This window comes from Mustela putorius, unplaced genomic scaffold, assembly GCF_011764305.1.
Source record: "Mustela putorius furo isolate JIRA1106 unplaced genomic scaffold, ASM1176430v1.1 tig00003899_pilon_pilon_pilon, whole genome shotgun sequence".
In the NCBI taxonomy this organism is placed as follows: Eukaryota; Metazoa; Chordata; class Mammalia; order Carnivora; family Mustelidae; genus Mustela; species Mustela putorius.
The window spans coordinates 4,249,866-4,276,030 of NW_025422048.1; the positions used below are offsets into that span (position 1 = coordinate 4,249,866).

Genomic DNA, 26,165 nt, shown 5'->3' on the forward strand with positions numbered 1-26,165 from the left:
AAGGAACCCTCGCATATTGTTGGCAGGAATGTAAATTGCTGCAGCCACTCTGGAAAACAGTACGGAGATTCCTCAAAAAATTAAAAATAAAAATACCATATGATCCAGTAATTCCACTACTGGGTATTTACACAAAGAAACCAAAAACACCAATTCGAAATGATATATACTTATTTACAATGGCCAAGACAATGGGCAGCAACCTAAGTGTCCATCCACAGATGAGTGGATAAGGAAGATGAGGCATTTACATGGAATGGAACATTACTTAGCCATGAAGAAGAATGAGATCTTGCTATGGGCCACAACATGTATGGATCTTGTGAGTGTAATGCTAAGTGAAATAAGTCGGGCAGAGAAAGGTTAATTTCATATGATTTCACTTACAGTGGACAAAGCAAATCAGCAAATAAACAACAACAACAAACAGAAGCAGACTCATAAATAAAGAGAACAAACTGGTGGTCACCAGAGGGGTGGGGGAGGGGGATGGGCAAAATAGGTGAAGAAGATGAAGAGGTACAAAATTCTAGTTATAAGATAAATAAGTCAGGGGGATGAAAAGCACAGTAGGGGAATGTAGTCAATGATACTGTGATAACCCTGTACGGTGACAGAGGATGACTACATTTCTCGTGGCGAGCACTGAGTAGAGTATAGACTTGTGAAATCACCATGTTGTACACCTGAAACTGAAATAATGCGTATGTTACCTATACTTCAATAATAAAAATTAAAACTAAAAAATAAGCATCTGTTTTAAAACAACAGCTTAGGGAGCTTGAGACTACAGCCCCGGGGAGGATAGAAAGGGATAGAAGCTCTCCCTGCCCTGAACTTGAGTCTCTCCCCCTTAGGTTGCCTCTCATTGACGAGTAAGCCCCCAAAGGACATCCCCTCCCCATATGGGATGGTCTTAATGACTTCAGGTCTGAGCTGGGGTTTCCAGCAAGCCTGTTCCTGACCTGTGGGCTTTCTGTTTAGAGCAGGGAAGAGGCTTTGCTAGACTGTGTGACCAGAGGAGGAACTAGCACAATCCCAAGGCACTTAGGAATGGCAGGGCTCTGGATTCCCAGACTGTCTCTACTCCTTGCACTTCCTTGGGCAAGCCATCCACCCTCTCTAAGTCTCAAGTGCTCCCCCATGAAATGAGAGTACAATTAGTACCTGCCTTAGGATTTCAATGACCTTAAGCATGAGGCTGTACTGAAAGCCTGGACACTCTCCTGTTCTTCATGGCAGAGGAGAAACCCCACTAGACCTACTATCTCAATGGCAAAAGCCAAAGTGTTGAGCTTCAGCCATACCCTCGGGGTAAAGAACTCCACCAAGATGAACCTCGAGGAAGGGCTGAGGAGAGCACACAGGCAGTTCTGCCGGAACAGTGAGAGGAAGAGAAGCAGCTTTCACGGAGCCCTTGTAAGCTGATGCCAGAGGGGTAGCCAGAAGACAAGAGGACACCAAAGAGAGCTTCATCATTTGGGACAGAAGACAGGGGAGGGACAGAAGAAGGGGACCCCTGGGGGAGTGACCGGCTGATAGTGGGTTGGGGGTCATTTGCACAAATCTGGATTCCCTCTGAGGAATAACTTGCCCCCGCCTGGCCTTGGCCTGCTCTCAGGAGCCTTGAAGCTGCTAGACACTGTTCCCTCCTTTTGATGGAAGGTCAAAGTATGGGTTCAAACCCTAGGGTGTGGCCACTCTGGGCTGGGGGGAGCAGGGGAATGCAAAGGCAGGTATCCCCAGGGAGGGAGGCAGAGTTGGGCCAAACCCTGGGCCTCCAGGTCTGGCCTCCAACAGACACATTGCCCCCACCTAGCTCACCTCATTGAGGTCAGAATGTTAACCCAAGGGCAGCTGCGGCAGGTGGAGATATGGGGGGACAGCTGTGGGACTTGGGTCAAGGCTACCTCCCCTCCCCTCATAGGCAGACCACCACTCAGCAGCACTCTGATTTATGACTCATGCTCAGCAGTACCAAGCCCTTGCCTGCAGGCCCCCTGAACAGCACCCCCACTCTGTGAATGCTTCCTAACTACGTGTGAACCAAGTCATCTGTCAGGATCCTCCACTGTTGCCTTGACCCTGGGAAGAATCTCGGTTCGAGCTCCCAAATCCAGCCTTGGGGCCCTTCCTCCATGGCATGCCACTAAGAACTTCTGTAGGAGTCACTTCCAATAGGCCCTGTCTCCTGGACACAGGGGCACCTGCTCTTCCTCCTATTCCCGTAGGGGCTACCTTCTTGCTGAGCCTTATAGTCCTCCCGGCTGTGCCCTCCACCTGCTGACCTTTTGCTCCCTACCCTTCCCTGCTGTGGTGCCCTCACCTCCTCTCCCAGGTCTGGCTTAAAATCTGCTGGGCCCAAAGCCAACATCTGCTTCCCTGGGCTGGTGCAGAGGGGCTGTGGATATGATGGTTAATGTTTTGTTTCAGCCTGGGTAGGCCGTGGTGCCCAGCTGTTGGGTCAAAGACCAGTCTAGATGTTGCCATGAAGGCATTTCTCAGAGGTAACATTTACATCAGTAGACTTTGAGTAAAGCAGATGACCTTGTCTATGTGAGTGGACCTCATCCAATTGTTGGTGGTCCTGAGAGCAAAGACCGGGGTTCCCCAAAGAAAAGATTCTGGGCCCAGACTGCAGCATAGAAACCCTCCTTGAGATGCCAGCCTTCAACTCGAGAGTGCGGGCCTGCCCTGCTGATTCCAGACTTGCCAACCCCCGTCATCACGCAAGCCAATTCCTTAAAATAAATCTCCCTCCGTCTCTCGGTCTCTCTGTCTCTGCGTCTTTCTCTCTCCCCTGACTCACACAGCGGACACATGAGTGAAGTGTGTTGGCTGGGCTGGTGTGTGCCAGGCATCAGCACGTGCGGGGAATGTGAACACTCTCGGGGAACCCAGTCTGCACCAGGGCCCTCCCCGCCGCACATGAACTCCAGCCTGTTTCCCATATGGCTGGTACAGATGCCACTGGCCAGTGAGAGGGAGGGCTGGCTTCTGCTCCAGCTCGCCCAGCAGCTGGGTGACCTTGGGTAAGATCCTCCCCGCCCCAGCCTCTGGGCCAAAGTGCCCCTATTCGCAGCAGCAGTGCCAAACAGCAGGAATTGTTTGTAAATGTTTTACAGTAGCAGACCAGTCTGTGCCAAAGGGAATCTTATGTAGTAGCTCAACTTCACAAGCTGTCCAAGTAGGGCCTCTCCGGCTTCCCTGGAGGGGAGGGAGCAGCAGAGAGCTTCCCCCGCCCCTCAGTCCTGCCTGAACCTTGGACCTGGACCCCCAGAATCTTCATGCTCTGGGCTGCTCCAACGTGTGTAGACTCTACTTCCCACGCTTTCGGGCGGAATCCATTTCCTTGGTGTCCTGCTGAGCTCAGTGTGCCTCTGGGCTGGTGGAGGGAATCTCATTAGGGCTCGTGAATCAGAAAAGTCTAAAAGCTACAGACAACAGCTCCTTTCAGAGTTCCCTCTGAACCCCAGGGTCTCGCCGTGTGACGGATGATTTTTAGAGGACAAGAGACAAGAGCAATCACATACAAGGCAGAAAAATGTGGCAGCTGGAGCCCCGCTCTGAGTTCTCACACTCGGGCCCCACTCCGCGCTGAGTTGTCTAAGAAAGGTAGCCCTGGGCGAAGGCAGCCTCACTCCACTGACAGGCCCAACTGAAGGTCCACCCAGCAGCTCCCTGAGAGGCCTTCCTGCCCTCAGGACTGGTGTGGCTTGGAAGATTGACACTGTTCCTTTGCTAGGTAGCCTGTCGGCTCTCCTGGGGACTGGCACATGTAAGTCTGGAGTATCCCAAAAAGCAAGGCCAGCTGACCTGAGAGTTCAGATGGATGGCGGGCCTCCTTCCCCTCCACCTCCGAGTAGATGAAGGCACTTCCCAGGATGTGTCTGGACAACAAAACAGGAACAGGTAAACTTAGTTAAAACACGATTCTTACCTGGGACTCCCTCAAGGTGATGCTGTGCTGGGTATTACTCCTCGAGCACAAGAACAGCCTCGCTCCATGTGCCCCGCTGCCCTCTCTGGCCCTGCAGGAGCCTCCGAAGGCTGCGGAATGAAGGCCAATTGAAGGGCTGTGAATCATGTAATCAAAATTTCAAAAGAGTAGGAGATTAGGTGCTTCAGAGCCCACTCCGAAGGTCCAGGAAATCTGTGGCTTTGCTCTCCCTGACCAGCGGGCTGTACCACCAGATGCCAGTGGTTTTTACGGGTTGGCTCCAAGATGGAACCAACGGGCATCAGAGGTGCTGTTTTCAAACCCAAGGGGATAAAAAGGCAGCCCAGGAGCCTTGCCTCTTTGGTGGCTCTGGCTTGCCACCTGCTATCTGTGGCTTGTTTTTCCTCTGCAGGAGACACTCAGGACATCAGTAGCCTATGGACACTATGGCTATATATGTGACTCTCATAGGCAGATGGATACTTTCTGCTACACACTGGGCAGCTGGTCTCAGGCAAAGTGGACACCAGTAGGGGCAGTAGGGGCAGGCAGGTGTCCCTGGACAACATCGCTCTCCTACCGCAACAACTTGGGCCAGAACCAGGGTAAAGTGAAGTAGAAGTCAGGAGTTGGTAAGAGGTGGGAGCACTGGCCACTGCCAGCTATCATCAGTGAGCTGTTTTGACACTTGACCTACCCTTTGCCTTACTGGGAACTGCCACTGCCACAGCTACCTTCTTGGGAGGTGGCCTGGGATCAGGGACCCTGCACCCAAATCAAACCTCCCTGGTCTGCTGGAATTTCTTTAGAGTCACTTTGCTCCCAAAGGCCCAGGAGGGGATCATCCTCCTTCTACCTCTTCCTTCTCAGCACCTCCCACTCCAGGTCAAGGGTAGTACTCTGCCCAAAGTGTTCTGGCCTGTTGAGTGCTTACCCAGCATGCATGATTGAACTCTGACCCTCACAACCGTCCTGGAGAAAAGGTATCATCCCCTTTGAGGAGGAGGAAGCTGAGCCCAGAGAGAAGGGCCACTTCAAGACCACAGACAACCTTGTCTGTCAAAAGCTCGTCAGCTACCCCACCTCACCAGCCCAGGCCTGGCAGAGAATTTGAAGCCAAGCATCCCCAGCTGGGACTGGTTCCAGGCCAGGTTGCTTTCCACTCCCGTTGATACTGTATGGCTACGTTGTGATTGTGATGCCTCCTTTGCCGACCTGGTAAGCCACCGTGCAGCAACCACCAGGCCAGTATCTTTGTCTGCTCAGGCTGCCACAGTGGCTTAAACAACAGACATTTATTTTGGGGGACTGAAAGTGCAAGATCAAGGGGCCAGGAGATCTGGTTCCCAGTGAGGGCCCACTGCCTGGCTTGTAATGGCTACCTTCTTGCTGGGTGCTCACATGGCCTTTCCTTGGTGCATGCTCATGGGGAGAGAGAGAGAGAGGAAGCTATGGTGTCTTCCATCCTGGGAACCTACCTTCATGACCTCCAAACACCATCACACTGGGAAGTAGAGTTTCAACATAAATGTGGAAGGACACAAATATTCAGCCCATATCAGCCAGAGAGAGTGGACACAAAGGTTAAGTTGCTGCTCATAACCCTGGCGAATTTCGTGCCCTCAGACACGAATTGCCCAAGGCCTCTGTCAAGGAGAAGGGGATGGAGCAGCTCAGGCAGAAGGATCCTTTGAGATGTCCACACCTCATGTGCCTTTCTGTGCCTGTCCTGGTGCTGGGTGGGCTTGTTTTTTATTAATCTAATCACCACTGATTGACAGGTTTCCTATGCTGACCTCACCTTCCAAAGTGGTTAAATATGAAGCTGGGAACTCACGGGCAGTGAGTGTGCCTCACAGGGGATGGAGCCAGTCATGCTGCCTCAGCCTTGAGTGAAAGGCAAAGGGGTTCCACCCAAAGAAGGTGCTGGAGGAGTGCCTTGGTGTGTCACCTGGCAGGGGCTGGACCCTTGGATGGTCCACAGGCTCGGAGTCTCAGGAGCAGCATGGTCCACTGTATGAGGTTCTCAGGGCTGGTGCAACATTTCGATAAACTATGTGACTTAGAAGAACAGAAATGTATTATGTCATAGTTCTGCAGGCCAGAAGTCCAAAATCCAGGTGTCAGCACAGCTGCACTCTCTCCAAAGACTCTAGAGGAGGGTCACGTGTCTTTCAGTATCTGGTGGTGGGTGCATCACCCCAATCTCGGCCTCCTACTTCACATGGCCTTCTGTTTGGCTCTATGTACTCCTCTTCTTCTGTCTCTTATAAGGACACTTGTCAGTGGATTTGGGCTCTATTGGGACCACCCATGATGATTTCATCTTGAGATCCTTAACTTGATAACCTCCAAAGACCCTTTTTCCAAACCAGGGCACATTCATAGGATCTGGAGATTAGGGTTTGGACATGTTCTTTTTGGGCTACCATTCACCTCACTACATCCATTCCCACCAATAGATCAAAGGTCATTGACATCCTAGAAGTCCGGCTAGCAGAGCACAGAGGTCATTGACAAGACCAACTGCCTCCTTCTCCTTTCAGAACTGGAGAAGCCTCACAGGAGGGGGCTTCCCTGCTTCAAGGTCCCCTGGCAAGTGAGGGACAGAGCAGGGACTTGTTGCCCAGCCCCTGGGCTTTCATTGCCTGGATAAGCCTGCTGCACTCAGGGCTGGGTCAGGTCCCAGCCCAGCTCATTTATTTCTGCAAAGGGAAGCCTTCAGGGTCCCCATGCACAAAGCAAGACAAAGTTTTGGGGGTAGTGACTTCATCCTACATGTCATCGTGGCATTGGGAGGCCTTGCTCCCTGCAGGCCTCAGGTACATCAGCTGGAAAAGGAGAAGGCCAGAGTAAAGAACTCAGGGGGTTCTCCTGGCTCAGGTACCCACAACTGCCCAGGAAGCACCATGGCTGGTGATGACCAGGAGAGGGGCAGTGCTGGGTTGGACCAGACTCCAGCTGCTATAGCACCAAGAGCAACCACACTGGCAATGTTCCTCTGCAATTCCAACAGGGGTGTCCTTGGCTGGCATGCAGGTGCAGGTGCCTACGAATGGCCTGTTTCTCTCACAGTAAGCCAAGCCAGAACAGAATGCCTTTGCAGTTTGCAGCCTGGGGTAGGGACAGAACACAGTTGCACTTCAGATACCTGGGAGGCCTGGGCATGGCTGCCACTTGATGCTCTCCCTGCTCCTGAACCATTCCTGCTCTATGGCTATCTAGCCCCCTTGGTAGGCTTCCACGGAAAGGAACGTCAGTCTCAACATTCCTCCCTCCTAAAGCAGCCAATACTAACATGACTCTGATTTCTCGAGGGGTCTTCTTCCTTCTATTACACCAGAACCTGCATATTAGCTAATACTGCCATCCATCCCAGTCCTTAAGGAAACTGCTAGCCACATCAGTAGATGCGCTCTCTCCCACTGGGCAAATGGTAGTTCTTCTACACACCCTCCAGCCTTTCCTCCTTCAGATATGCTCTAGTTTGACAGGGTTCTTCCAAGTGCGAGGCCCAGAACTAGCCAGAATATCTGGGTGGTGTCCAGCCAGAGCAGAGCAGAGGGAGAGCTGTACAGACCAGACACTGATAAACACTTGGCATCTAGTATCTCAGTGAATCCTCCTGACAGCACTTTTAGGTAGTTTCTATTATTGTACTCACTAGAAAGATGAAGCAAACCATCTGAGTATCAGAGATGTTAAGTAACTTACCCAAAGGCACAAAGATAAGTAGTAGACAAAAGTCAAATCAGACGATCCGGTTCCAGAGTCCATGCCTTATACACTAAACTGCAAAAGAGAGCAGCACACTCATATCCCTTGTTCTGAATGCATGGCCTCTGTTGATGCAGCCCAACGCCCTGACTGCTTATCTGAGCCTGCCATAAGGGCACCAATTCATACTGACCAGTTGACTCTTCCCGCCCATCTCCATGTGTTGCCCTCCGTGTTCTCTGGGCCCCAGTTCAGAGTCTCAGTCTCCACTGCACAGGTTGCCTCCTCCAACTGAGCCATGCGCCAGCCTGCACAGGTCTCTCCTTCTCCCCTCCATGCCCCTGCCAGCCAATGTGATCAACGAGGAGAGAGAAGTTAGAGCACGACAGACAGGCCAAAGGCTGGTGCACAGAGCTATGAGCTGGCAACTGGTAAATTGAGAGCAATTCCTGGAAATCAGGAAACAACTATTGAGGCCAAAGGCATCAAAATTAAATTGGCCTTTGAAACAAAAAAGTGCATCTCTGCAGGCATCAACTGTGATTCTGCAAGTTTCCAAGATGAGCTTTAAATGAGATAAATTCTTCCAGCGCCGGTTGGGCTGGGCACACGGGGGGCAGAGTGTTGAGTGATCTTGGGAGCCATTAGCATGATCTCATTGAAGTTGCAAGCCATTGGGGAAAGCTGGGAGGGAGCATCTGGGCCTCCAGTCTGACCTGTGGCATTGCACAGGGGCGTGAACTGTGTCCTGTGAGAATAGGAGGTAAGACCCACAGCACGTTCAGTTGAGCCTGGGTCCAGAGGGCTTTCTCCTTCGTGAGGGTTCTTCCCGCTTTAGGAGCCAAGAATCCTGAGGTTGGAGTAGCCCAGAAGTAGGTCCTATTCCTACAGTAAGATCATTTTTTTAAAAGATTTGTTTATTTAGTTGAAAGAGAGTGGGGGAAGAGGCAGAGGCAAAGGGAGAGACACACTCCTCAAGCAAACTCCCTGCTGAGTACAGAGCCTGACATAGGGCTCGATCCCAGGACCCTGAGATCATGACCTGAGCCAAAATCAAGAGTCAGACACTTAACCAACTGAGCCGCCCAGGCTCCCCTCCAATGAGATCGTCTTTAAGAAGCATGGATGAATGTCAGTACTGATGGTGACATTCCTCGGGAACTCAAGTCAGAATATGCTCCATGAGCTTTGAGCACTCACAGATACAGTCACACGGCATTTTCAAGTTTTATATTCTTGGCACTGGAGTCCAAGTGAACAAATATCCCCCACCCCAGTGATGAACAAGGCTGTCCTGTGGGGAAATGGAGAGGAAAGTGTCAGTGCCCACCTTTGGGGAGCTCAGCGATAAGGATATTCCTCCTTTTAATATAACATCCAACTTGAGAGTGGAATCAGGCAGTTCAGAGGAAAATATGATTGTTTTAATTTAAAAACCTGGGAAAGCCTCCTGGAAGAGATAATAGGTTGACCTGGACCTGGGAAGGTAAGTAGTATTTCAATAGCCCAAGATGATGAGGAAGGTGTTTTGGGGATGGGGAAAGCATGGGCAAAGGCATAGAAGGACATACCTGAGGAATGACCAGGGTCTTATTTGGCTAGAACACCCTGTGTTCTGGGCTGATAGTGTGGGCTGAGGTCAGGCCTGATTCTGCAGGTGATAGGAAGCTGTCAAAAGTCCAGATTTAGTAGCGCAAAAGCGCTGGTTAATTATACTGCATTGTGTGTGTGTGTGTGTGTGTACACACACATATATGTACATTTATGTATATATATACACACATACATACAGATGTGGGGTGTGAGTATATATATATATGATGTGGGGTATATATATACACACAAGTAATATATATTAATATAGCTTAATAATATTTAAGTATATATATAATATAAGGTATATATATCTTAATAATACTAATATGTCTTAATAATGTTATATATAAGATGTGGCGTATATATATTACATATGTTAATATAGCTTTATAATATATAAGATATAAGATATATAAGTATATATATCTTAATAATATATTATTCTCTATCTACTCATCTACCAATGGATACTGACTGAGTTGCTTATATATCTTGGTTATGGTAAATAATGCTGCAATAAACATAGGGGTGCATATATCTTTTTGGATTGTTTTGCTTATTTAATTAATGTAATGATATTTATTTATTTAATTTAATTTAATTTTTTTGGTGTTCCAAGATTCATTGTTTATGCACCACACCCAGTGCTCCATGTAATACGTGCCCTCCTTAATACCCATATATCTTTTTGAATTAGTGTTTTTGTTTTCTTTAGGTAAATACTCAAGAGTGGGATTACCGAAATCTTGCCACTTGTGACAAAATGGATGGACCTAGAGGGTATTATGCTAAATGAAGTACGTCAGATAGGGAAAGACAAATACCATATAATTGTACTTACATGTGGAATCTGAAAAACAAAACAAATGGACAAACAAGTAAACAAACAAAGCCAAAAACAGACTCTTAAATACACAGAACAAACTGGTCATTGCCAGAGGGCAGGTAGGTAGGATTGGGTAAAATAGATGGAGGGGATCAAGAGGTACAAGCTCTCAGTTATAAAATAGATGTGTCACAGAGATGAAAGGTACAGAATAGGGAATATAGTTAATAATATTGTAATAACATTGCATGGTGACAGATGGTAGCTACCCTTTTTGCAGTGAGCACTGAGTAATCTATAGAAGTGTTGAATCAATATACTGTACACCTGAAACTAATATAACACTGTAGGTTAACTATACTTAAAAAAAAAAAAAAAAGCAGTGGTGTGTAAAACAGCAGATGCCTGAGCATGAATCAGGGCAGCGGCACCAAACTGTACTAGCTGTCATTGGATTCTTCAATGCCAAGCACTTGCAGTTAAAAAAAAAAAAGCCGATTCACTTAAGAATGTTGTAAATGAAGCGGTAATAATTAACTTCATTAAATATTGACCCTTGAATACCCATATTTTAAAAATGCTGTGTGACAGAACTGGAAATATGTTTAAAGCACTTGTGTTGGAAACCAAAGCACAACAGTTGAGTCAAGGCAAAGCACTCGTGCGATTATTTTGAATTGTGAGTTGAATTGGCTGGTCTTTCATAGAACATCGTATTTACTTGAAAGAATGACTAACTAATGTTATTCAGATTTGGGTATTCGGCAGACATTTTCTCATAAATGAACGAAGTGAGCCCCTCACTTCAAGGAAAACAACTGACAGTATTTTTTGCCAACGACGAAACTTCAGCTTTAATGCCAAAATTAAAAGTTTGAAAAGCTTGTATCCACCACTGTGAGCTTGACAGCTTCCCAATAGTTAAAGACTTTTTCCAATGAGATGGATGGTTATGGTAACAAATGTGATTATTTTTATGTCGGAGAGAAATGTGCCAACATATGGAAGTTCTACTAAGTTCAGAGCACCAATATTTTCCAAGTGACCAAAGTAAGATGTTACCAACCCATAGCTGGGTAAAAGATCCATTCAAAGTGTAAGAGAGTCCTGTGGGGGCTCAATGGAGTCAAGTGTGGAAAGTTCATTAATATAATTTCACATTCCACATGTACTTAACCTATAAGAAACAACTACTGGTAGAGTTTTGGTGTCATATCAAAGAAGAATATCGACAATTATATGAAAACCAATTAAAATATTCTTCCCTTCTCTAACTGCATATCTGTGTGAGGCTGGATTTCATATAAGAATATATCATATTAAGAATATGTATAAGAATATATCATAACTGGGTGCTCGGGTGGCTCAGTGGGTTAAGCCTCTCCCTTTGGCTCAGGTCATGATCCCAGGGTCCTGGGATAGAGGCCTGCAATTGGGTTCTCTGTTCAGTGGGGAACCTGCTTCCCCACATCTCTCTGCCTGCCTCTCTGCCTACTTGTGATCTCTCTCTCTCTCTGTCAAATAAATAAATAAAATATTTTAAAAAAAGAATATATCATAACTGAATTGAGTAGATATGGGAATCTAGCTGTCTTCTATCAAGCCAGGTATTAAAGAAGTTTGAAAAGAATGTAATGCAGTTCTTCTCAGTATAAGTTTTTGTTTTGGAAAATAGTTATTTTCATTAAAATATTATTTATATTCACAAGAAATGAGTTTATTATTTTAATTTCAAAATAGATAAATACATAAACACATAAATGTATAATTAAATATTTTAACAATTTTATTTCTAATATGGTTAACAAGAAGTGTTATAAATCACATAAACAAAAGCTCTTTGCGGTCCTCTATAAAATTTGTTGCCATTGTTGATTTACTTCATTGTATTCTGCTTTTTTGAAATTGAAGTAAAATTCACATGATATAAAATTAACCATTTTATTTTTTAACATTTTAAATTTTAAAATTGAGTGGCATTTAGTACATTCACAGTATTGTGCAACCATCACCCCTATCTAGTTTCAGAACATTTTTTCACCCCAAAAGGAAATTCCATACCCATTGAGTAGTCGCTCCCCTTTCTATTCTCCCCCCAGCCTCTGGCAACCACTGATCTGTTTTCTGTCTCTGTGAATTTGCCCTCAGTAAGTTTGAAGAGTACAAAAAAAGGGGCACCTGGGTGGCTCTGTAAGTTAAGCATCTGACCCTTGGTTTCAGCTCAGGTCTTGAGCTTAGGGTCGTGAGATAGAGCCTTGCATTGCGCTCCACGGTAGGTGTGGAGCCTACTTTAAAAAATGAGTGCTAAAAGGGACCAAATAATTTGAGAACCACTAGCTCAGTGGTTCAAATCCCAGCTCTGCTTTTATTAGCTGTGATATCTTGCTCAAGCTGCTTAACTTACTGGAGTTGCATTTTCCTGAGGATGTCCAATAAACGGGAGTTCTTATCCATTTACTTGGATATACATTTGCTATACTTTTCCATATAGCTTGAGAACAAGAGCCAGGTCCTGTTCACCTCATAGTCACTTACTTGCTTAGCAGATGAGAGAGCAGTGAGTAACTCTACCTCTCTGAGTTTTGATTTCTTTATCTATAAAAAGGAGCTAACTGCAATATCCACTTCACGGGGTAGTTGTGAGAATCAGGGGAGGAGTGAATGCTTACCACATGCTCAGTGCCCAGGAGGCACTCAAAAGCAGGCTGTCCTTTGGAGGGTCACAATGGTAACAAGGCCATGGACAAGACTGCCAACTGCGTACCTATTGGCTCTCACACTCTGAGTGTAGCCCGAGAGCCACCACTGCAGCTTGGCCCTTCGTCTAGACTGTTTGCATGGTGGGCCCATAACCCATGACAAGATCATGGCAGCACAATCTTCCCACTGCTTTAAGGGGCCTTAATCTTTGCTTAGCCACTCTCTGTGTCCAGGCTGCTTGGGCTTTGGAAGAGCAAATAAGCTTATGTTAAGTATTTCTGCTAGAGGGCCATCTCAAATCTAGCCCCAAAGTTCTGCACTCAACTGGATTAAAGACCACTTTGACAACTGGCTGGTAGAAGTTTCCAAAATATCCCGGAAAGGCGCTAGAGGCTCAAACTTGAGATGTGCTCTTCTACCTACCTGGTATTTCCCCATGGCCACTCTACCAATCCATTCATTTATCAAAGGAAAGAAACAAACTCTGTTACTGTAGTCCATTCTAGTGTTACCAGGTCCCCTGAGGTAAATCTGTCTCCACTGCCATGGGCATGTAGATCCAGGCCTGTCAGGCTCGCAGCTGTTGGCTCTGAGTCCCGCATTTATAGGCTGACCCCCATGAAGTTCGAGTTGCCACTGTTCATCCACCCTTCATGCCTGCATTTGACACCCCACTGACATGGCTGTGAAATCTGAGTTCTTGTCCAAGTTATGTTGAGAGTGCAAGCTGAGGAAGGCTGGGCCTCTCGGCCACATGCACAAAAGGCAAGTAGGGTGGTGGAGGGGAGAGAGGACAGGACTGGAAATCAAGAGACTTGGATTCAACCCTGCTGAGGACTGGAGATGTGACCCCCCCATGCCTCAGTTTCCCCACTTAAGAATGAGAAAGAAGGCTGGACTAATTATGGATTCTTGGATTTTAGTCTGCACTAGTCAGGGAACAATAATCTCTTTGAGGAGATTCTACCTGATTCACTTTGCTCTAGAGAGGCTTGTTCTGGGCCGGAGACCTGAATGAAACAGGCAAGGGATAATTTTATCCTGAGTTGGTGACATAAATCACCACATAACACAGAGAAAGTTGGCTAGCACCAAGGTTTACTCAAATGGGAAGTGAGTAACTTCCTGCTCTGCGCATGCAGGGCGCCCATGGGGGCAGTGGGCTGAAGGCAGATTGGTATATATGTTGATGGAAGATGGCAACAGGTGAGAGTGAGGTAGGCAACCAAGAATACACCTGAGTCAGGGCTTGGGGCAGCCTATTTGGTAATCTCAGGGACCTCTGGAAACAGCCTGGGGGCGACACAGCATATTGCATGTTCTATGGGCTATGGGTTGACTGTGGTTTTTTCGCACCCCAGTACTCAGATGGTCCTCACTGCTGTTCTCCACAGATGCTGAAGCCCCATGCCATTAAGGGCACTGTGCTGGCTTCCCCAGCAACAGGACAGGAGAAAAATGCAGTTGGGAGTCAGTGTAGGAAGAAGAACATGAGGGGTACTTGGCTTGGGGTGGGGGAGGCACCCCTTTTATGTGGTCATTGGAGCATCAGGGCACAACGTTAAGAGAAATATAAGACTGAGGTCCCAGGTGGCCTATCCCAATGGGGCAGAAGAGAGGCCACAGGGATGCCTTAGAGCAGAGGGTCAGCTGACAGGAGGCCTCAGCACTCGCAGACTGGCTCTCTCTTTCTGGAATCCAAGATAGTATACAATATGTCATTTTTCTTTCTATTCTCCTCTCAATACCACATTAACAATATGTTCATTCAGGACTCAGACTTACTTAAAAAAAAAACTGACTAATCTTCCCAAGGAATGTAGACTTTTTGTAATTTCCATCTACCTCCTCTCTGGGGAGGTAGAAAGAGCTGGGAAAGGATATAGAAATTGTCTGCAGCCTTAAAGCTGGCTACAAAGACCTGCCACCTGGCAGTACATGCTTGGGTGGCCATCGTTGTTTATCCTGCACAAGCCACACTCTTGCAGGTGCATAAAGGGCATGCATACTTAGCTTCTGCCCTGTGAGGAGGTCAACTCAGATATCAACATCCCCATTCAAAGACAAAGAAAGTGAGGCCTAGAAAGGATAAGTGATTGGTCACATCCAGCTAGCAGGAATAGAGCTAGGTTAAAAATCAGCTTTCTTAACTCCAAGCTCAGTCACCTTGCCATGCTGCCTGCTGCCTCTGAAGATGGCAATAAATACTGTTTTAAGAGGTCATCTTAGGGTAAGGGCACAAGTTGGGGAATCTTTTTCCACAGTTCCCTGTTTACTCAACATATGCAAACACGAATTTGTGTTCAATGCATTCCAGGTGATACATCATTTTCAGAGGCAATTGAGAAATCAGCCCTCGGAACTAGAAGAGAGGATGAGACCTTTGGGTTTATGAATTCAGGAGTCAAAGACTCAGATCTTTATGATGAGTTCTTACATAATGTTAACTGTCCTCTGCTCCATAGTATCCCTCCAGGACCCTCTCCTTGCTCACATCTCTAGCCCAAACGGAGATCAATCAATTAATTAATTTTATTTGTTTTTCCTTAATGAAAGAGAGATTGGTAGGTGTATAAAGAAGAGTTACAGTCATGGGAATATGCTGTTTCACAACCTAAGTGGCAACAAAATGTAGTGTTATAGGCTGAATAATGGACCCCATCCTGGAACCTATAAATGTGACCTTGTAAGGAAAGAGCATCTTTGCAAATGTGATTCAGTTCAGGATCTTGATATGGGGAGATTATCCTAGATTATCTGGGTGGGACCAAATGTAATCACACGTATTCCTTTAAGAGGGAGGCTGAAGGACGTTTGACAGTCGCACAGAGAAGGCACTGTGACCATGAGGCAGAGATCTGCATGATGTAGCCATAAGCTAAAGACTGCTGGAAGCTTTAGGTTAGAAGCTGCAAGAGACAAAGAACAGATGCTTCCTTGGAGCCTCTGGAAGGACTGCAGCCCTGCTGACACCTTTTTTGGCTTGGTGATATGAATTTTGGACTTCTGCTCTCTAGAACTGCGGTAGAATAAATTTTGGGCGTTTTAAACTACCCAGGTTGTGATCATTTGTTACAGCAATGATAGGAAATACAACCATAAAGCTACAAAGGGGTGTTAAGGAAGACCTGGGTAAATGGAGAAATAGGCCTTGTTCCTAGATATAAAGATTCAATATTAAAAATACTCCAATTATCCATAAATTGATCTATAAATTCAAAAAACTCAATAAAAATTCTAAAAGGATTTTCAGAACTGGGTAAAACTATTCAAAAGGTCATCTAGAAAAATAAACACGTGGCAAGAATATTCAGAAAGAGGAACCATGAGGACAAAGTCTTCCTACCAGCTGGGGAAGCACATTATAAGGTTTCTCCACAGGGGAAAAATAGATCAATTGATTAGAGCAGAAAGTCCAAAAATATATCCACATATATATGCAAGTTTAGTATACGATAAAGGTGCTATTTCAAATCAGTGTTGAAAGGATGGTGATAGCTATTTAGAAAAGTATAGAGTCACATCTCTACCTCACTCCTTACACTGAAATAAAACTCCAGGTGTGTCAAAGACTTAAATGTTAAATATGAAGCCATAAAAGTACAAGAAGAACACATGGAGCTTTTCTCGTTATAGAAATTATCATCTTGGGTTATGGTAAGTTTTTCTAAACATGACAGAAAACCTTGAAGTCACAGAGAAAAAAGGTTACAAATTTGACTGTATATAAATGAAAACCTTCTAGGTGGAAGAATGCAATAAACAAGATCATATATATATATATATATATATATATATATATGGTATCACATATATAATATATACGATATATATCATATATAGTAACTCAGTGTGAGAAAAATATTTGCAGCAGATATGACACAGGCTTTACAGCCCTCTCTACAATAAGCTCTTACAAATCCATAATGAAAAGAGCAAACATCCTAACAGAAAAATAGGCAAAGGCCCTGAATAAACCATCCCCCAAGAGAATAAATATAGATGGCCAATAAAGATGTGGAAAGATGCTATCAATAATAATGAAAGCAATGCCAAGAAAAGATGTTCTTTTTCACCAATCAAATTGCCAAAGATTTAAAAGACCGACTAAACTGGTGAAGGTCTTGCACTTTTGGTAAAAATTAATATGTTTTGAGAGCTGTTTGGCAATGTGTATTAACATGTACAATATGTACAACCTTTGACTCAGCAAGCCTGCTTTGAGGAGTTGACAAGTACTGACACAGAAAGATATTCATGCTGTAGAGTGGAGATAAAGTGCTTTATAGAATGACATATTTATGATGCATAGACAGCAGTCTGGAGAATGTTTACGAAATGTTAACAATAGTTATCCTTGGAAAATGAGATTTGGGTATGATTTTAATTTTTCTTTGTACTTTCAGTATTGTTTGCAGTTTTAAAATGGGTATGTGTCATTTTTTTCTGCAAAAAACACTAAAGCTATTTTCAAAAAAGAAATGCAGAAGATGAAACGTAACATAGAACTTTGTAACCAAAGTGGTCAGCTGTTTAGGAATAGACATGAAGGGAGAAGGTATAACACTGAGAATGGAAGCTTCCTGTCTGTCCCCCACTTCCTAGCTGGGTTGTTCTTGGCAACTAAAAGGAAAGGTATGGAACATACCCTCTTAGAGTCCCTGCAGGAGTTAAATGTGAAAATACATGGCTGATAGTAAGCACTCAAGAAAAAATGGCCTTATCATCATTATTTATTCATGAAAATGTTAAGAACCCTTCTTGTTGTGTCTGGTTGAACAATGGCTCCCCAATGCTGTCCATGTTCTAATCCTCAGAACCTAGAAAGATATTATTACCTGCCATGGCAAAAGGGACTTTGCAAATGTGATTGACTTGAGGATCTTGAGATAGAGAAATCATCCTGATTTTCTGGATTGGACTTAAATGTAATCATGGGCCCTTATGAAAGAGAGGCAGGAGGGTCGGCATCAGAGGAGATGTGATGAAAGAAGCAGAAGTGGAGTGATGTGGGGCATTTAGCCAAGGAATGTGGGATCCTCTAGGAGCTAGAAAAGGCAAAGAAATAGAATCTCCCCTAAAGCCGCCATTTCAGGAACACAATCCTGCCCCACCATTTCTGCCTTTTGACCTCCAGAACTGTAAGATAATAAATTTTTGTTGTTTTAAGCCACTGTTTGCAGTGGCTAGTTTCAGCAGCTATAGGAAACTAGAGGTCACTTTCCCTTTGCCTCATGTATGTGTCTTAGGCTTCCTTCCACATGCTCAGGTCTTGAGGGAAGGGGCAGTGTTTGGTTCATCTTATATCCCCCAGAGCCCAGCATAGAACCTGGTCCTGGGAGAATCTTTCAAATTCATTCTCCTCATTCTATGCTGGGGCCAATGACCCATACCAGCTTTTCCCAGGTGTGCTTACACGGCCTCCGTACGGACCTCCTAGCTTCACGGCCTCCTTTTCAGCACCACTGTCCACACAGTCCCCAACGTGACCTATTATGCCAAGTCTGCCATGTCACCCCCTGCTTTGAAATATCAGTGATTCCCCATCACCTATAGGATGAAATCCAGAGCCATAACCTATTCCAACCCCGTCTACTTCTGCCTGTTCTCTGCCATTCGCTGCCATCTACCTGACTACCATGGCCATCCCAAACTCCTTGCTCTTCCCTTTCACCCTTCCATATCATCATACAAGCTGTCCCCTCTGCTTGGCAAATTCTCACATCCTTTCTGCCTGGCCATTCCCAGCCATCCTTCAAACGTCATCTCCCCTGCAAAAGCTTTTCACAGCCTCGTCTAGCAGAAGCGGGGAGTACACGCAACCCTCTACTAGAGTGTGTTTCCTGACTGAACCACAGGTAGTGGTTCTGTGCCTGCCCCCATGTAACCATGAGCTACTAGTAAGAAAGGACCATGGCTGATTCCTTTCTGCATCCCCAGAACAGAAGCTCAGCCAATGCCCCCTGTATCGGTCAGTTGCCGAATCAGTGTTTGTCAAGAAGGATTACTTAGCGCGTGTGGATCCCCGACATTTCAACTTCACTTGGCATCAACGAATATATCATATTTTCTGTCTTTTCCATTGCCTCTCCAGCACCAGGCTTTGGGGGCACGTGGGTTTATCTGACAGGATGCCCAGCACCTGCATGACTCTGGTTATTGATCTTAGTCAGACGACGATCATGACATCTGTTACCCAGCTCTGGACAAGTGACTTTAATAGTCCTTCAGATCTGTCGGCCTCAGAAATGTTGTTCTTTCCTTCTCTTTACTTACTGCATGCAATGCTGATCATTCGTTCACCACTCTGGAAGTCCCTGAATCTCCTACGTGACTCCGTGGAGGGCTTCAGAAAAAGCTATAACACCAAGAGAGAGAGCATGCACAGCACTTAGCACAGTGCCTGCCACATTGTGAGCACTGATTACACAAATATCTATAGCAGCAGTTCTCAAATGTAAGGATGTGTCAAAATCATCCAAGGGCTTGTTAAAACACAAACTGCTGGGTGCCACCCCCTGGAGATTCTGATTCAGTGAGTCCAGGGTCAGGGACAAGAATCTGCATTTCTTTTCTTTTTTTTTTTTTTTAAAGATTTTATTTATTTATTTGACAGAGAGAGATCACAAGTAGGCAGAGAGGCAGGCAGAGAGAGAGGAGGAAGCAGGCTCCCTGCCGAGCAGAGAGCCCGATGTGGGACTCCATCCCAAGACCCTGAGATCATGACCTGAGCCGAAGGCAGCGGCTTAACCCACTGAGCCACCCAGGCGCCCAAGAATCTGCATTTCTAACAAGTTTCCAGGTGATGGTCATTCTATTGGTCTAGGTGCCACATTTTGAGAATCATTGGTCTTCGGAAAGTGTGTAAATGACTAAACAAAAGGGAACTTGTGAAATTAGTCACCATACCTTGGGAACTGTAGAATTCCTATTAGTGGGCAAGGAGTGCACATTGATGCTGGAGGTGGGAGATGATTCACATGTTAGAGAATGGAGTCTTGGGAGTGCACATGGACAGGGAGGTTGGGGGGAGATGCGAAGAGAGGAAGGGCAGGCACTGGTGACTGTGTGGGAGTAAACTGGCCTCCTACAGCCAATGCATCCAGTGATGTTTAGCCAACGCTTATAGATTAGCTGCGTCATTACCCATTCCTTAATCCAGCTCTAGCCACAAATTAAGGAGTCTGCAGAGCAGAAGAGGGTCTAAGCAAGGAAAAGATAAAGATAAATGCTAATAAGGTAATACACAGGACTGCTGGATTAGGTGAGCTAGGTCTAGCATCCTAGAGATTTGTTAATGCAGGGAGGAGCAAGTAAAAGCAGAAATTTTCATAATTTCTAATTGGTTCTTTTTCATATCTAGTTATTCTTATTTCATTTATGCCTGGATTGCAATACGGTTTTTTTTTTTTTAATGGATGTTATTTCTTCATCTCTTTGAGCATTCTAAACATATCTTTTATTGAGTAATTTTCAGGCTGTACTATTATTCTCATTTTGTCAGGAGAGAATTCATCTCTTGAATGTTGGTTTTCCTTTTTGTTGATGTTGTTCTGTTTTGTTTTTTAGTTGACACTCATAGTATAGTTTTCCTCATGTGTTTTGAATTTTGGCTTATCTCACATAGTTGTGCGTTTTCTTCTTTTCTCTGCCCACATCCGTTCCTACTTTGCTGTTTTGCTAATGCCTCCCCTAGCACCCTAGGGCCCCAGTTGAGAATTAGGTCTTGAGTTTGTGGATCAAGGCCTCCATGCTTCTGTGATTTGCGGAATGCCACCAAGTTTATAGGCAGCTTGAACCAAATCCTATGGCTTTTTTTTTCATCCTACATCCTTAGGTTTGCAGCTTGATGTGAACCACAGCACCAGTCAGGGGGTGGTTGTAACATTTATAATCCCTTCTATGAATGGGGAAGCACCACACTAGGATCTGATTTCAAGCAGTAAAATTCAGTCCCTTCCTATTACTCCATAAGAGCAGAATATCTGACCGTCTCTGTCTGCATTCAGATACAGACCTCAGCTGGCTATGGCTTCATTCCTGCTTAGCAGGTATGTTTCTGTTCCATTTTTGGTCCACTGAGATATTTATTTTATTTTTTTTTAGTGCAGCAGTGCCTTTTAAATTGTCTCTTTATGGTTTACACTTGCTTCGTTTTGGTGGAGTGTCTCAAAGTGTAAACTTAAAAGCCATCTTAACTAGTGGTCCAAATTGGTTTAGTTTGCAGGAGTCCTTTACTAGTATGGTCTGAACCCTGCACCAATTTACAGAAGACTGTAGTATTTTCCTAGGGTTGCCATAACATAGTACCACAAGCTGGGTAGCTGAAAACAACAGAAATTTATTCTCTTACATTTCTGAAAACTAGAAACCTAAAATCAAGGCATCAACATGACCATGTTCTCTTGGAATACTATAGAGGAGGATCTTTCCTTGTCTCTTCCTTGCTTTTGGTGGTTGCTGGCAATCCTATATCTGGGTCTCTGTTTGTTTGTTTGTTTTTTAAGAAGGGCATCAGTTATTAAAGTAGGGCCCACCCTAATCTAGTATCAAATCATTTTAACTAATTACATTTGCAAAGACCCTGTTTCCAAATAAGACCACATGCACACGTTTAGGACAGGCATGAATTTTGAAAGGATGCTATTCAATTCAGTACATCAGGTTATTGGCCTACTGGCCAGTCCTGCTCCTGATTGAGGCAAGGAAGTACTGAGTTTACCTCCCTATTCCCAGCTCTAGCTGAGACCATTTGGCTTCCCTGTTCAGTACTATATTCAAATATTGGATTGAATTACGGAATGAGAAGCCATTACTAAACCTTGCTTCAGTAAGAACACTGGAGTTCATTGTCCTTCTAACAGTGGATCAGTAGTCAATCCCATGTATGAAAGATGGCAAATGATTGCTTCCCCTTGACCCTAATACTCCCAAGTCTTAAGCAAAGTGCTCAGGTCCAGGGGACAGGCCCAGTTCTTTCTAGAGGTACCCTGGGAATTCACAGTTGGCAAAGGAACTCCAGGAATACCTCACTTACCTAGCATCACCGTACTTTCTGTTCCTGCAATAAACAATTTCAAGTGGCTAAACTTGCATCTGAACCTGCTTTATACTGCATTACTGTTTCTACCCTCACTGTCAGTGGCCATATTTTATATCTCTCAGCCTCATTTCTAGTAGCTCTGATCCTCTCTTCTTAACGTGCTGCTTCCATGTGCTACAGGCAGAGAGACTTGGCAGCAGAGCTTGTTAGACATGTGAGTGTAAGAGAGACAGACTGTGTGCAAAGCCTGCAGGGCTCTCTGGCAGAGAAAGGGCAGGAGATGTATGATTATCTCAGCAATTCAGAGGCCTTTCTGAGGCTGATAACTTTATGATTCTCTTAGGTGAACTTAGAATAACTAAAATGTCACTGTACAATGTAGACCGTACTTTTTGCAATCTGCAGGGTTCACAGGTTTTAGGTTTGGAACCAGGCTCCCATTTGTGTCATTGGAGGACTAGAAAGGGCAGAGTGGTAAGGCTGAGGTCAGCCCACAGCTTAGGCTCTTCCTGATGTTCCATCTTCCTTCTTCCTGCCTTACTCAGTGGTTTCCTTTCAGATGCCTAGGGCAGAGCAAGGCTACAGGTACTGGACCCCAGGCATCACAGCAGGAAAGTTTCAGGGGATGCCACAGGCAGTATGGCATGGTAGAAAGAAGGGCCTTTGAACCAGCCAGACCTAGATTCTAATCCCTACTCTGACTACTTATTAGCTTTATTACTTGGAAGAAATAACTTAATCTCTCTGTTCTTGATTTAAGTGTCTATAAAATGAGAATAATAATGTGTATGTTACATGGATGCTTTGGGGTATACATAAGACAAAGTAATAAAAGCATTTAGCATATTGTAGACACTCAGTGGTAGCCTAGCATTCATATTATTGGATGTTAGTCTTTTTTTCAAAAGATTTTATTTATTTGTTTATTTGTCAGAGAGAGAGAGAGACAGAGAGAGAGAGAGAGAAAGAGAAAGAGCACACAAGCAGGGGGAGGAGCAGAGGGAGAAGCAGACTCCCCTGCTGAGCAAGGACCTTGATGCGGGACTCCACCCTAGGACCCTGGGATCATGACCTGAACTGAAGGCAGAGGCTTAACTGACTGAGCCGCCAAGGCATCCTGGATGTTAGTCTTTCACATAAAAACTTATTTTATCGATAAGAACACTTTTAATGAGATCTATCTTCTCAACAAAATTTTAAGTGTCCAATATATTATTGTTGTCTTTAGGTACAATGTTGTGCAGTAGATCTCTAAAGCTTACTCATCTCGCTTAACTGCAACTTCACGCCCCTCGGTCAGTAGCTCCCTATTTACTCCTCCCTTCAGTCCTGGCAACTACTAGTCTATCCTTTGATTCTACGAATTTAACTATTTTCAGATACTTCGTATAAATGGAATTATGCAGTATTTGTTTTTTTCTGCTACTGCTTTATTTCACTTAGCATAATGCCTTCCACGTTCATCCAGAATTCCCTTCTTTTTAAAGGCTGAATAGTATTCTGTTGTATGTGTATACATTTTCATTATCCATTCATTTGTCAGTGGACATTTAGGTTATTCCTACCTCTTGGCTATTGTGAATATTGCTGCAATGAACACAGCAGTGCTAATATCTCTTTGAGATCTTGATTTTAATTTTTTGGATAAATGCCCAGAAGTGGGATTGCTAAATCATATATGACAGTTCTATTTTAAATTTCTTGAGAAACCTATACTGTTTTCCATAGCAGCTGTACCATTTTGCATTCCCACCAACAGTGTGCAAGACTTCCAATTTCTCTACATCCCTGCCAACATTCACTGTCTTTAGCTTTCTTGATAAATGCTATCCTAACAGGTGCAAGGTAATACATCAATGTGGTTTTGATTGTATTTTCATGATGATTAGTAATGCTGAGCATTTTTTGTATACCTGCTGGCCATTTGTATACCTTCTTTGGAAAAAGGTCTTTTCAAGTCCTTAGTCATTAATTTTTTTTTAAGTCTTTAGTCATTTTTAAATAGTTATTAGGGTTTTTTTTTTTTTGGTGTGTGTGTGTGGTTGTTATTTGTTTTGTTTTATTTTGTACTCTTGGATTGTGGAGGTTCTTCACATATTTTGGAGATTAACTCCAAATTACATCAGAAGTAGAGTATGCAAATGCTTTCTTCCATTCTGTTGGTTATCTTTTCACTCTGTTGACTGTTTCATTTAATACACAGAAGCTTTTTTGTTTGATGTAGTCCCATTTGTTTATTTTTGGCATTGTTACCTGTGCTTTTGGTGTCATATCCATGAAATCACTGTCAAGATCAATGAAGTTTACTCCTATGTTATCTTCTAGAAGTTTTACAGTTTCAGGTTAAGTCTTTAATCCATTTTGAGTTGATTTTTGTGTATGTGTAAGATGGGGGTAAGTTTCATTTTTTAAAAATGTGGATATCCAGTGCTCCCAACACAATTTGTTGAAGTAACCATCCTTTCCCCATTGTGTATTTTTGGTACTCATATCAACGTACAATTGACTGTACACCCATAGATTCATTTCTGAGCTCTCTATTCTATTCCATTTGTTTGTGTGTATGTCTTGATGCCAGTACAATACCATTTGATTACTGTAGCTTTGTAATATATATTTTGAAATCAGGCAATGTGATGCCTCCAGCTTTTTTCTTTCTCAGGATTGATTTAGTTACTTGTGGTTCTTTGTGGATCCATTCGAATTGTAGAATTGCTTTTTCCATTTCTATTAAAAATGTCATTGAGATTTTGATAGGGATTGCATTGAATTTGTAGACTGCTTTGAGTAATATGAACATGTTAACAATATTAATCCTTCTGATCCATAAATACAGCTATCGCTTTATTTATGTCTTCTTTATTTCTTTTTTTAAAAAAGTAATCTCTGTGTCAAACATGGAGCTCAATTTCATGACCCCCAGATCAAGAGTCACATGTTCTACCAAGTGAGCCAGCCAAGTACCCCTAATTTTTTTATATGTTTTATAGTTTTCAGTATACACGTCTTTTATCTCCTTAGTCAAATTTATTCCTAAGTATTTAATTATTTGTGGTGTTATTGGAAATGGAATTGTTTTTCTAATTTTCTTTTCAGATAAGTGTTAGTATATATAAGTTCAACTAATTTTTGTATATTGATTTTGTGTCTTGAAACTTTATTGAATTTGCTCATTAGTTATAACAATTTTTTATGGAGTCTTCAGGGCTTTCTATACATAAGATCATGTCATCTGAGAACAAGGACACTTTTACTTCTTCCTTTCCTATTTGGATGCTTTTTATTTCTTTTTTCTGCCTAATTATTCTGGCTAGGACTTCCAGTACTACACTGAATAGAAGTGTCAAGAGTGGGCACCCTTGTCTTCTTCCTGATCTTAGAGGAAAAGCTTTCCATTTTTCACCATTGAGTATGATGTTTTAGTTGTGGGCTTTTCATATATAGTCTTTATTATGTTGAGATACTTTTTCTTCTATTCCAGTTTATTGAGAACCTTTCTCATGAAAAAGTGTTGAATTTTGTCAAAAATTCTTTTTCTGCCTCTATTGAGATGATCATGTGATTTTTATCCTTTATTCTGTTACTGTGTTGTATTACATTATTTGATTTGCATATGTTGAACCATGTTTGCATCCTAGGTATAAATCCCACTTGGTCATGGTGTATAATCCTTTTAATATGCTGTTGAATTTGATTTGCTAGTATTTTGCTGAAGATTTTTGCACCTATATTCATTAAGTTTATTGGCCTGTTGTTTTCTTATGATGTCTTTGTTTGGCTTTGGTATCAGGATAATTCTGCCTTCATAAAATGGGTTTAAATGTGCTCCTGACTCTTCCATGTTTTGGAAGAGTTTAGGATGGATTAGCATTAATTCTTTAAATATTTGGTAGAATTTACCAGTAAAGCAAACTGCTCCTGAACTTGCCTCTGTTGGGAGGTTTTAAATTACTAATTCAATCTCCATCCTAGTCACAGATCTATTCAGACTTTCTGTTTCTTCATGACTGAGTCTTGATAGGTTGTGTGTTTCTAAGAATTTATTCGTTTCTTCCAGGTTATCCAGTTTGTTGGCATTTAACTGTTTATAGTAGTTCCTTACGATCCTTTGTAATTTCTGTGACATCAGTTGTAACATCTCTTCTTACATTTCTAATTGTATTTATTTACTTCTCTCCTTTTTTCTTAGTCTAGCTAAGGGTTTATCAGTTTCATTTAACTTTTCAAAAAAAAATCCAACTCTTAGTTTTATTGATTTTTTCTTTTTTCAATTTTCTATTTCATTTATTTCTGCTCTAATCTGTATGATTTCATTCCTTCTGCTAACTGTAGGCTCAGTTTGT

At 43.6% G+C, this 26,165-nt stretch overlaps 1 long non-coding RNA gene across 1 annotated transcript in view; it reads right to left on the reverse strand.

Annotated features, from left to right (window-relative positions):
* Window positions 1-415: 415 nt before the first annotated feature.
* Window positions 416-26,165, reverse strand: part of LOC123388454 — a 182,600-nt gene continuing 156,850 nt past the window's right edge. The window contains exons 3-4 of the long non-coding RNA XR_006602981.1: window positions 3,817-3,890; window positions 416-692 (exon numbers count right to left, since the gene is read on the reverse strand). This is a non-coding gene — a long non-coding RNA (uncharacterized LOC123388454). The remainder of the gene's footprint in view (window positions 693-3,816; window positions 3,891-26,165) is intronic.